This window comes from Cupressus sempervirens, chromosome 4 (assembly GCF_028749045.1).
Source record: "Cupressus sempervirens isolate cs-2001-9-10 chromosome 4, ASM2874904v1, whole genome shotgun sequence".
Classification (NCBI taxonomy): Eukaryota; Viridiplantae; Streptophyta; class Pinopsida; order Cupressales; family Cupressaceae; genus Cupressus; species Cupressus sempervirens.
This window is the reverse complement of record NC_143121.1, coordinates 758890739-758902851: the sequence shown is the minus strand read 5'-3', so window position 1 is coordinate 758902851 and position 12113 is coordinate 758890739.

Here is a 12113-nt window from a genome sequence, read left to right as displayed (position 1 = left end):
TATAATGAATTCAATATATTCTACAATGATAGAGGAATCAAAAGGTAGATGTTAGCACTAAGGAACCCTCACCAAAATGGAAAAGTTGAAAGGAAAAATAGATCAATCATGTACTATGCTAGAACACTGATGATGGAGAAAAATATATCATAAAAATATTGGAGAGAAGCTTTAAGTACATCCGTTTATAATTTTAATAGAGTAGAAGTCAAGAAATATACAAATGTTACATCCTTTTAACTATGGTATGGATATGCACCTAATGTAAAGTACTTTAAAGTTTTGGAAGTAAATTTTATATACTAAAGGATAGTAAAAATAGAAAACTTGATACTAAAAGTGATGAAGGAATATTCCTAAGATATTCCACCAAGAGAAAAACTTATAAGTTTTTGAACTCTAACACTAACACAATTGTGAAAAGTGCAAATTATAAAGTAGATGAGTATGCAAAAAAAAATGAAGTTGAATGCAAGAAAGAACCTGAAGATTGTAGTACATTCATATATGTCAATGAAGGTGTTCCATGCACCCTACTTGAGAAAGATAACAAAGCTAAAAATTAGCAACAAAATGTGAATGTCGAGTTGCAACAACTAGTTGCTAAACAAAAAACTATGGGTGCTGAGCAATAGCAAAATGATGTCAAGGAATATGCAGAAGAAGCTGAACATGAGGGAAACAATGTTGAGAATGCATAACCCAAACCAGAATGACAAAATGAACTTGAAATAATTTTTTGAGATGAACCTATAGAAGTAGGGAGAAGGAAAGAACCTGTACTATAAAAATATGTAAGAAGACATCATGCATCTAAGAAAATCATTGGAGATAAAGAATCTAGAATTTTGACAAGAAAAAAAGACTTAGAAGTGAGACATGTTTACTTTGTGGGTTTGAGACCAAATTGGTAAAATATGCTCTAAAGAATGAGGATTGGATTCATGCAATGAATGGGGAAATTGAGTAGATAGAGAAGAACAAATATGGACATTGGTACCTAGACCAAAGGACAAGAATGTTATTGGGACAAAGTGGGTAGTCAAGAACAAGCTAATTGAAAAAGGTGAAGTCACAAGGAAAAAAGGCAATATTGGTATGCAAAGGATATGCACCTGAAGAAGGAATTGATTATGGGGAATTTTTTTCCTCAGTTGCAAGACTAGAATGAGTCAAAACTCTACTTGCATATTCTACTTACAAAAGATTTAAGGAGTACCAAATGGATCTCAAATCTACATTTTTGAATGGAATAATTGAATATGAAGTTTACATTGAATGGGCTAAAGGATTTATAGATCTCAACAAGAAGAATATGGTATGTCAACTTCACGAGGCTCTATATGCTTAGAAAAAAGGCCCTAGAGAATGGTATAAGAGATTACACAATTATTTGGTAAAGATTTGATTTGCAAGAATGAATGGTAACAATAATCTATACTTGAAGACTAGTAGTAACAATGAGATATTGTTATCTAAAATCTTTGTTGATGATATCATATTTGGAGGTAAGGAAGCATTATGCAAATCATTTGTAAATGAGATGAAGAAGGATTTTGAAATGTCTATGTTTGGTGAGATCAAATTATTTGTTCATTTAAAAGTATATTAAATGAAGCAAGGCATCTTTATTGCTCAATCTAAATGTATCAAGGAGATATTAAAAACTTTTAGAATGAAATATTAAAGACCAATTAGTACACCTATGGCTACAACACATAAGTTATCTAAGAATGATGATTCTACTAATGTGAACCAGACATTATATAGATCAATGATTGAGAAACAACAATATGTTGTTCACAACAAATTGAATATTGCATTAGTAGTTGGGATTGTTGCTAGATTTTTAGCAATTCATAAGGAGAATCCCATGATGGCAAAAAAAATAATATCTAGACATTTGAAAAGAACAAAGGACAATGGATATTATTACAAGAACAATGACAAGTTTGAACTAGATATTCTTTTATCCTCTCATGCATTCTCATGGATTCAATCTAGGGTTACAACAACTAAACCATAGCTCTGATACAACTTGTAAGGAAACTTGCAACAAAATATATAATTATTTCCACATAACCCATAATAGATCTGAAATAAATATGTAATTATATCACGTAGAATCCAAATGCAAGAGAATAGACAACATACTCACAAAAATTGTGACATAAGATATACCCTGGGAAAGCCTCATTGAGGGAAAAACCCAACCTCCAAAAGCATTCATCATCATGTTTTATTCAGAAAAAATACCATTGCAATACAACCATGGAATCCTTCAAAGCCATAGCCACAATCAAGCAATCTATATGAACAAGCATGAATCCACACATCCCATGCCATGCTTCCAACCTTCACAAATGCTCCCTTGACTAACTTGTCAAATCTTATCTTGCTCAACTCTTTCCTTTTCACCTATTCATCTTGCATCTACAACTACCGTTGTGGCTGCTTATATGGTAGCAAGTCCCACACAACCACCAAGTAGTATCACATAAAACATGTTCTACCTAACCCAATGACCCCAAATTTAATATTGGACATTTAATTCTTTTTCCCAATATTAAATAATTACATCAAATATTATCACAATGTTACAATACAACTCATCAAGTATATCCCATGAGAATCTTTAAATGTTGCACATCCATCTAGGTGCTCCTAGATGCAACATTACATAATAAAATATAACAATACTATGCAATGTGTGCAACACTCATAATCTCAACACACTAGAATAAATTATGGGGAGCAGGAAGAGGAAGAGAAAGAGGAAGAAACTAACAATGAGGATAGCGATGAGGATGTTATGGAAGAGGGTAAGAATAGTCCCTTTCCCTCTAAGGTTTTGAATAACTTCAAAACTAGTATGACTACCACTGATTTTGGAAAAGTTGAGAATGTTGACGAGTAGGAAACAATCACTTAGCTAGTTAGGATGGGTAACTTGGGCAAACATACCCAAATAGGTGTCAATAGAGGAGATGGGGATAAAAAGGGTAAGGAGTTGGGGGGAGATCAAACTCAATAGAAAGATGCCATAGTGGAAACATATGACAAAGTTCTTGGAAACCCAAAGGTGGAGAAGTTGGAGAGGTTCATTGCTAACTTGATAAAAAAGAATGTGAAACTTGAGAAATGACAAAGTGTCTTGCTCTTGTGGTATGCCTTATATAGGTGAAACTAGTCGTTCTTTCAGTACTCGTATCATGGAACATAGTATAGACATTAGACATGATAGGGTTCAAAAGTAAGCCTTAGCTGAACACTCATCAACCACTAGGCATCACATTTTCCTGGAAGATGCTCATCTCTTATCTAAGGAGGACAATTATTTCAAGAGGAAACTTAAGGAAGCAGTTGAAATCAATGGTCACCCCATCAACCTTAATAGGGACAATGGATGGGCCTTAAACCCCTTCTAGTTTCCTATGTTAGCCAAGTGCCATCAATCCTAGTCCTACGGTCTTCACACTTCCTTGGTTGTTCTTTTCCTCTTTGTTCCCTTGGTGATAGTTGTTGGTTGTCAGTTGTACCCCACTTCATACTATTCATTTTTAGTCCTCTTTGGTGTCTTGCTCTCCCTCTTTGGGGCTCCTTGATCTTAGTTCCTCTCTCTTTCCCTGAGCTTTAATTTTCTCGTTGGTTGCTTTTTTGCCACCTAGGCTTCTTTTCTTTCTTTGTCTTTTTTCATTTCCTTGTTTTCGTCATTTTCCAATTGTTTGAGTTTGACCTTTCTTTCTCTTTTCAGGTTCTCATGTTCAAGTTCTTTCTTGTTATTATTTTTTTATTTTTCTTTTTACTCATTTCTTATTTCTTATTAGATTTTATTTTCATTTTACCTCATATTAGTACTATTATTTTTTTTGTTGGTTTTATTATTATTTTTATTATTTTTATTTCTTTTGGTAGGTTTTTCTCTTTCAAGTTTCATTTGTTCTATTTTTAGTTTTAATTGTTTTCAATCTTTTTTTGTTTCTTTTCTTTCTTCTTTCACTTTTATATCTTTTTATATCTTTTTAGTTTACTATTATTTTTCCTTATTATTTTTATTTCTTTACGTCTTATATATATTTATATACATATATATATTGGTATTGTTATTAGTTTACTTATTGGTTTCGCTAATTTTTTCAGTATTTATTTAGTTTTTAAGTTTTCTTTATTTTTTGTTTTGAATATTTTTTAAGTTTTCTATTTTTTATATTTTTTCCCTTCTTTTCTTTATTTCTTTACCTCTCTTATATATATATATATAATTTTGTTTCTTTTCTTCTTTTCAATTTTCTTTTTTCATTTATTTGGATTTTTTGACTTTACTTTTATTTTTTCCTTCTTATCTTTATTTCTTTACCCCTCATATATATATATATATATATATATATATATATATATATATATTCTTGGCTTTTAATTTTATTTCTTTATAATTCTTTATTTATTAGTTTTAAATTTTAGTTCTTTATATTGCAATTTTTTGTTTTTTAATAATATTAAAAAAATTAGTATATTATTTATTTAGTTTTTAATATTATTCAGTTTTTAAATTTTTCTTTTTATTTTTTTCTTTTTGCATCTCGAATTACTCACCTATACACAGATGCCCTCTATTTAGTTTTTTCATTTTTTGATTTCCCTTTGTTCTTGAATCTAGGTTCTTTTTCTTCCTTACCTTGTGTTCCCCCTCTTAATCTGCATGCTACCTCAACTACCTCCCCTCTCCCTCTCTTCCTCCTTTATATCTCTGTGCTCCCTCCAATCTGCTACTTTATTTTTTCTCTATTCTCTTGCACTCCTCATCTTGATGATGGATCATTGTGTGTGATCCGAAATGTTGATGCTTAAAAAATTGTGACACAATCAAGCTCCAAAAAATCTTCTCATGATACTTGTTAGATAAATTCAATAGGGTTGTTAATTTCTCTATGCATGTTATGCACTCAGTGAACACTATGTTCTATCTCATGTAGACTAACAAGGATGGTGAAACTGAAGAAAAGAAGGTGGAGACTACTCACTCTCTATATAATTTCCTAGCCAATGATTGGCTTCACTTGCTCTTGGAGAACCTAAGGAACCAGTGATTAGTTACCTCCTAGTGGTTTTCTTCCTCTTTAGTTTTTTGCTTATGTTTGTTAGTTTATTGCTTGGCCTTTGAGCTCCTTAAGGTTTTTTTTTTTTATGCTGGATTGGTTTAATGGCCAACTTGTATCTGATGGAAAAGCTTATGTATATTGTTAAAACTTTCATTATTTTTAGTAGTACATACTTTACTATTATTCTTATGGGTGGGTTTTTGAAATTTAGAAATGGGGTTGAGTAATCTTGTGGTAATGACTTTCAGTTGATCTTTAGACATTGTTTTTTACTCTATTATGGGTCAACCCCCATTTTGGCTGCTTCTTAATTTCAAAACATTTTGTTTTCATCATACCTATTGACATTGCTACATTAGACCTCGATAAAGATTTAGAAAACATATCAAATCTTGTTTCTAGAAATGAATTGATATGTCCAATTTCCTATAGTACGAACTTCAACCTAAAATCATGCATGATGCATAAAAATTAGGTATATTCTTAAATTGTCGTGTATTCTTTCAAACTAACATTTTTCTTTTCCTCTTCATTTTCATTATGGATTTCATCCCTCATCACTATACACAATACCATCCTCTTATGCATTTAATATCTATGAGGTATTCACGAAAAATACAGGCATAGCCATCATAATGTTCTTGAATTCATTTTTATAATAAATCATTCGAACGTTTACCATAAACAGAAAGAAAAAGTAATTTCAACATACACTAGTACAAAAACAACAATATATTACTAAATAAACTACTAAAAATTGTAGATATGTGATTAATTTTGATCATGTGACCAATGGTAGTTTATTGCCAAACATTTATCTCCCAACCAAATTTATGACTAAACTATTTTAATCATTGATTTAGTCATTTATTGTTGTTACTTGGTCATTTATATGATAGTTTATTTGGTAATTTTGGTGGTTTATTTGGTATTTTATTTGGTAATATATTTGGTAGTTTTTTGTGTAGTACATTTGGTAGTTGGTTTGGTAGTTGATGTGATAGTATACTTGGTAGTTTTTTTGGTAGTATATATAGTAGTATATTTGGTAGAATATTTGGTACTCTATGGTAGTATATTTGGTAATAAAGTTGGTGGTTTATTTAATGATTAATTTAGTCATATCAGGGTACGATGGAATTGAACCACCATTCTCCTACTTATAAAGCAGGTGCTCTTCCATTGAGCTAGTACCCTTTAATGAATAATACAAACAAATTGTTAAAGTTGTCTTCTCAACATTAGATCTACCATGATCATAGTCACTGTAACATGATATACTCTTCTCAAAGAACACAAATTTTAGTTATTATGAAAAACAATAATCTAAATATTTATCAATAACAATATAACAATTTCATTTTTTTTTATTCAAGCATTTTAAAATTATATTTCATGTCAATTACACTTCTCAAAATTATTGTAGTGATAGTCTTATAAAATATAATTTGGAGCACTTTGGCCACACACAAGTATTGTTTCTTCTGCTACCTTCTCAAAAAAAGATACAAATGATTATGTAATTTATGTCAAGAAAATAGACCTTTGCATTAAATAAAAATATCAAACCCCATTAAAGAATCACATCAAACTATTTATTTTTTTCTTTTTGTAGTCTCTGCAATAATATTTTACCAACTTCAAATAGATACCAATCTTATACATAGTAGTCATCACCATAACAATTAATACCAGAAACTAGCATGTATCAAAGAGAATGAATACATATATCAATTGGCATATGGGTTAAGAAGAGCATGCAAAATATTTGAACTAATTTCTATAAGTAAGCCCATACAGTCTAATAGAAAGCTACCAACCAGATGCAACTGTGATGTAAATATATACAAATTTTTCCAACAAAGCCCTAGAACATTTAGAGATGAAAATATTGAAATAGAAAATGATCCATACAAAATCAAATCTAGAGTTAACTCCCTTATGTCAGTTTTAGGCCTTTTCTATCCCAAATCATATGGGCAATAAATCATATTTCTCATATTCTATAAGCCTAGCACTACCCACTTCCTAGATGTAAGATATACTTCTTAAATAGAATACAAAGTATGGCTTGTATGGAGTTGAACAATGGATAGGAAAATTAAATCAAGTTTTATGAAATCATTTAGCCTTCAAATAAGAAAAGGGAATTGGAAAAGGATATTTTATACCATGAATTAGCATGACTTATACTTGGATAAAAGGTTTGTGCTGAGCCAAGTGTGTCAAACTAGAGTATTGTCACAATAACACTTAGCCCACCACAAGTCCATGATAAAAGGATGAGTGACAAATTGAGTAGAGGATTAGATATTTAGCCACACCCATATCAGTCATTGAGTCAAAGCTCAAAAGTTAGACCCGAGTTGTTCACTTTTTAAAACCATAACTTTGTCTTATAGGATCAATTTTTTGTCCAAACATTATTGAAGAGTTCCAACCATTGGTGGGCATCACACTAGATTTTGATCTAATTTTTAAGTTTTCCAAAAGTATTAAATGAACATCCTTATGTTCAACACTTCATGCTAGATATTATCATATGAGAAATTAATTGTTTCTCCTCACAATCATACAAATCATGTTCCATAATACTACTAAATTTTCCTAGTCAACAATATATTTTATATTGGAAGAATCCACCACACACAGCCAAAAATTTCAGAGGAAAGGTTATTATGTATGCAAGACTCATTGATTTTTCACAAATGTAGATAGAAAACCTCTCTTATCACACATTTTGAGACTGTCTTACATCCAAATCTCTCTATTTCCAGTCTAGATATCAGTGCAAGAATTATGAAAAGTTAAATTCCTGAGTCCTCCAAGGCCAAACTCGATTCCTTAATTTTTTTGGTCTATTTTAGAATTTCCTTATATAGATAATTTTAAAAAAATATTTCCAACCAAAATGTCATTATTTTATGTGTACCCTGTAACACAGAAAATCTAAAATCAAATAAAGATGGAATGGAGGTTGGAAAATCCTCTCCAATGTTTGAAATTTATTAAACCCATAAGTAACCAAAGTTTGAGAAGCATCTTCCAAGAGAGATTCCATCATGTATGTGGCACTTATACTTCTACAGAAATCTATACTGATCAAATTTAATTATGCAACTAGCTTGCTCTAAAATTCTTAGATCTAAATATGGCGATCCTCACCAAGTACTTTACTAAGAAAAACATGAAATTCAAGGCCCACTGATACTGTAGAACCCAAAGGATTCCCTTGAATCACTAATATTGAATTTTGATGGAACTTTAAATGTTATTTATTTTTGTTGGTTTTCAATGGAAATCTAGGCATTGCAGGTATAGACAGTTGTACATTATTATAGAAAACAAAAAGAAGAACAAAAACTGATTAAATGGGGATCCAAAAATCCTTGTTATCAATAAGGCATATAATATCTCCACAAAGATTACACACTAGGCACAATCTCAAGCTCTAAAAATAGATTAAATCACGGATACCCATATTGGTTGAAGATTGAAATCAATGTGTTTAGCATGTCCAACCAAAAACTCATTGTTGCATGTGAACAGTATCAAAAAACATACTAAAAGCCTAGATATGAACTGAACAGAGATATATAAATCCCTCCAATTATAAAGATTATGATAATTTCTATAAATCAAAGAAAAAATTGCAAGAAAAGAAACTTATTTAATGGGTGGGTCATATATTTGTGGGAACTACATTTATATAGCACTTTCAGAAGAAACTTCACTGCTTTCCATAAAAGACAATCGATTCAAAATAGTTCAAAAATAATAATGAAATTCAATTAGAATGCACATATGCCTTCCTTTGATTAAGATAAAAACTTAAAATAGATCTTTAAATTAAAAAAAAATGCCACTAAGCATAGGTAAGGAATGACTGTTGAATTCCCTATGATTGACTGGAATTAACTTCTTAAGTTGTAGTGTCAAATCATATGCCATTGCATAGAAATACTCACAACCCAGACATGGATTCAATGAAGAGATATATGTCTCCACCAGTAATTAAAACTATAGAGCTCTCTGACTAAATTAATTGCTAATTAATAGCAGAATAAAAAGTTTTAACACATAAAAATTTCATATTCTGGACCAAAATTTCATTGTCAAGTGTAACTGCTAAAAATGAATTGTAGACACTGAAAAGAAAGAAATTGTCATCCAAAAATGCCTTATCTTATTTAAAATTAATGATACCTCTCAATTAGAAGTCGCTTCCATCTTGTTTTGCAATGGAGCAGCTAGGTGCCTAGATACTTGGCATGTTTGTATTTTGAAAAAACTGCCAATTTCAATCAATTTGAAAAATCCCAGATAAGAAATTGTCTCAGCTGAACCAGTTGAGTATACATTTCATTAGCAAAATATAATATTCAAGGCTCAGATATCAAAATATGCAAGAAAGATCTAAAATTGGTAGTTAATCCCATTACATAAATCACAAGCATAGAAGCACTGTATAAAAAAGACAAGTAATCTTGCACAAAAATAAATGGCATATCTCACCGATAAAGAGCAGAATGCAGTAATGGACTATAACAATTTTTCCCCAAATGATGCAATAGTTGACAAACCTGCAATGAGATGACTTCTCTGTAAAATGTTATGTTAGGGTTTGAAAGCAAATTATAAAAAAATGTTGATCTATAATTTTCAAGAGAGATCAAGATAAGGGACCTATCATTGATGAAGATGTAGAATGATCCATGAAAACAGTAGGTAGCAATCTTGTGAGGAAAAGGCTAGAGGGGCAATGATAGCTGGGCACTAAACAAAATGAATCTTGTAGATTGTAGTGTCGCGGGATTTGGAAATGCAGCCTGATCCAAAATTCCAAAATCGCGCAACAAACTATGGCCATCAATTAGGGGTCTTGGCTGGTTCTAGTGATGCCATCGGTCAAAAGATCCATGGGGTCTATTTCATGGTAATAAAGACAATGTGATTTATTTCACATACGATGTGATTGGGCATTCATATCGTATGTATCATCATTTTACATTAGATCGCTAAGGAGAAGCAATGATGAAGGTGAAAGACCAGACGCCAGAGAGGGAGCTGAGTTAATGATGCATACCATTAAAATATTTTCCTATTGATTTGCTCATGTAAAAGAAAGAGATCATGCAGCAGGATGATGAGTGAAATGGAGTTATATTGAAAAAATAGCCAATTATTCATAGGTTCGATTCTACTGTCCTCCGTGTACCTTGTGCAAATAATCTGAATTACACTTGATTGGAGAGCCTCCATTATCAAAGCACCAATGAGATGACAACTTCATCCGAGGCCAAAACCCTCCATTTTGCTGAAATCTCTCCAAGATACAGATCGTGTTTTTAGATCGATTCCCATCTCACTACGAGTTAAGAATTTTGTGCATGCAGGAGCCAACCAATATTGTTTTAGGGCAAGAAAATGGAACTTCCCACCATCATCCTAACTTGCATTCCTTCTGTTGAATGTTTCATTTCCACGATCTAGACTCTGAAGTGTAAAATGACGGAGGAGACGAAGCGTGAACTGTAATGAGAGAAGGTATTAAATGAAAAGTCCACTTTGGAAAACCTAATTTCTATATTTTCTTGCTTTGAGACCATTAAGTCCACTTTAGAAAACCTAATTTCTATGTTTTCTTGCTTTGAGACCATTTAAAATTACAAATATAATTTTAAATATAAAATGAAATTTAAAGACACAATCAAACTTTTGTCTTTAATTAAAGTCTTAAATCCCTCTATTGTGAAGTTGACTTCATCTACATTAAAGTCAATTAAAGAGGATTTTACTTTGCACAAAATATAGTCTATTGTTATAAGAATGATGCTCTTCCACAGACACCACCAGACACCACCAGACACCACCACAGTGGAAGTAAACATAATATTAATATAGTCTAATGTTATAAGAATGATGCTCTTCCACAGACACCACCACAGTGGAAGTAAACATAATATATAGGTGCTGGCTAATCTTCAAACAAAATGCACCATAGAAACAAAAAAAAAAAGGTCAAACATGATTTTTTCAGATTCATGTGAAGTTTTCTCTGCTCTCGATTACAAAATATACAAATTGTGAAGATCATTCATGAAAACACAATGAAATTTTCTTTGCTCTTGATCACAAAATATACAATTTGTGAAGATAAAAAAAAAATTCATTGTGTTTTCGTGTTTTCATTTTATTAATAAAATTCTAAAAACTATAGATAAAATTTCCAAAACAAATGTTTGAAATGAAAAATGTGGTTATTTGAAATTTAAATCTTAGATTACATGTTTGATAAACTTTAAAAAACCATTATTTTTTTTGATAAAATTGTTTTTCTATTATTCTTTGATTGATGGTGTGATCTTATACCTTCTAATGGCATTAGGGCGGAGAATTTTAAATATCTTTTAACCAATTCATTTTGTGTATATTCTATAATTTTTTTATTTCATATTATTTTTCAATGAAAACATATCAAAGATTATTCATAGAATATATTAATCTAAAATAATTTATTTAATATTTGAAATACAGATATAAGAAATATGAGCTCATATGTTTATACTAATAAAAATGTAAGTTAAATATAAAAAATATATTATATTAATATTATTATACCATTCTTCTATATATATAATATTTATTAAATAGTAGATCAACTATCTATCAAATATTTTAAATATAATAATTAGCCATATAATATAATACAATTGATGATTGGCATGCTAAAAGTTGTAAATAATAATAATAAATTTATGAAATTACTAAACAATGAATTTTATTAGTTATTTTTATATATACAAATATGAGGTTTTCAGAGTCAATTGAGTCTTTCTAGGACTTCATATACAATTTGAGGATCAAAATAGAGAGAAAACAAAATACAAGATTATTAATCATTTGTTCAGTCATTTATTTTATCATCACTACTATAATGACTATTTCATGTAAAAGTTGACAGTCCAATCTTAGCAATTCTCTTAATGGTTGAGTGAAAATGTGTAAACCTTT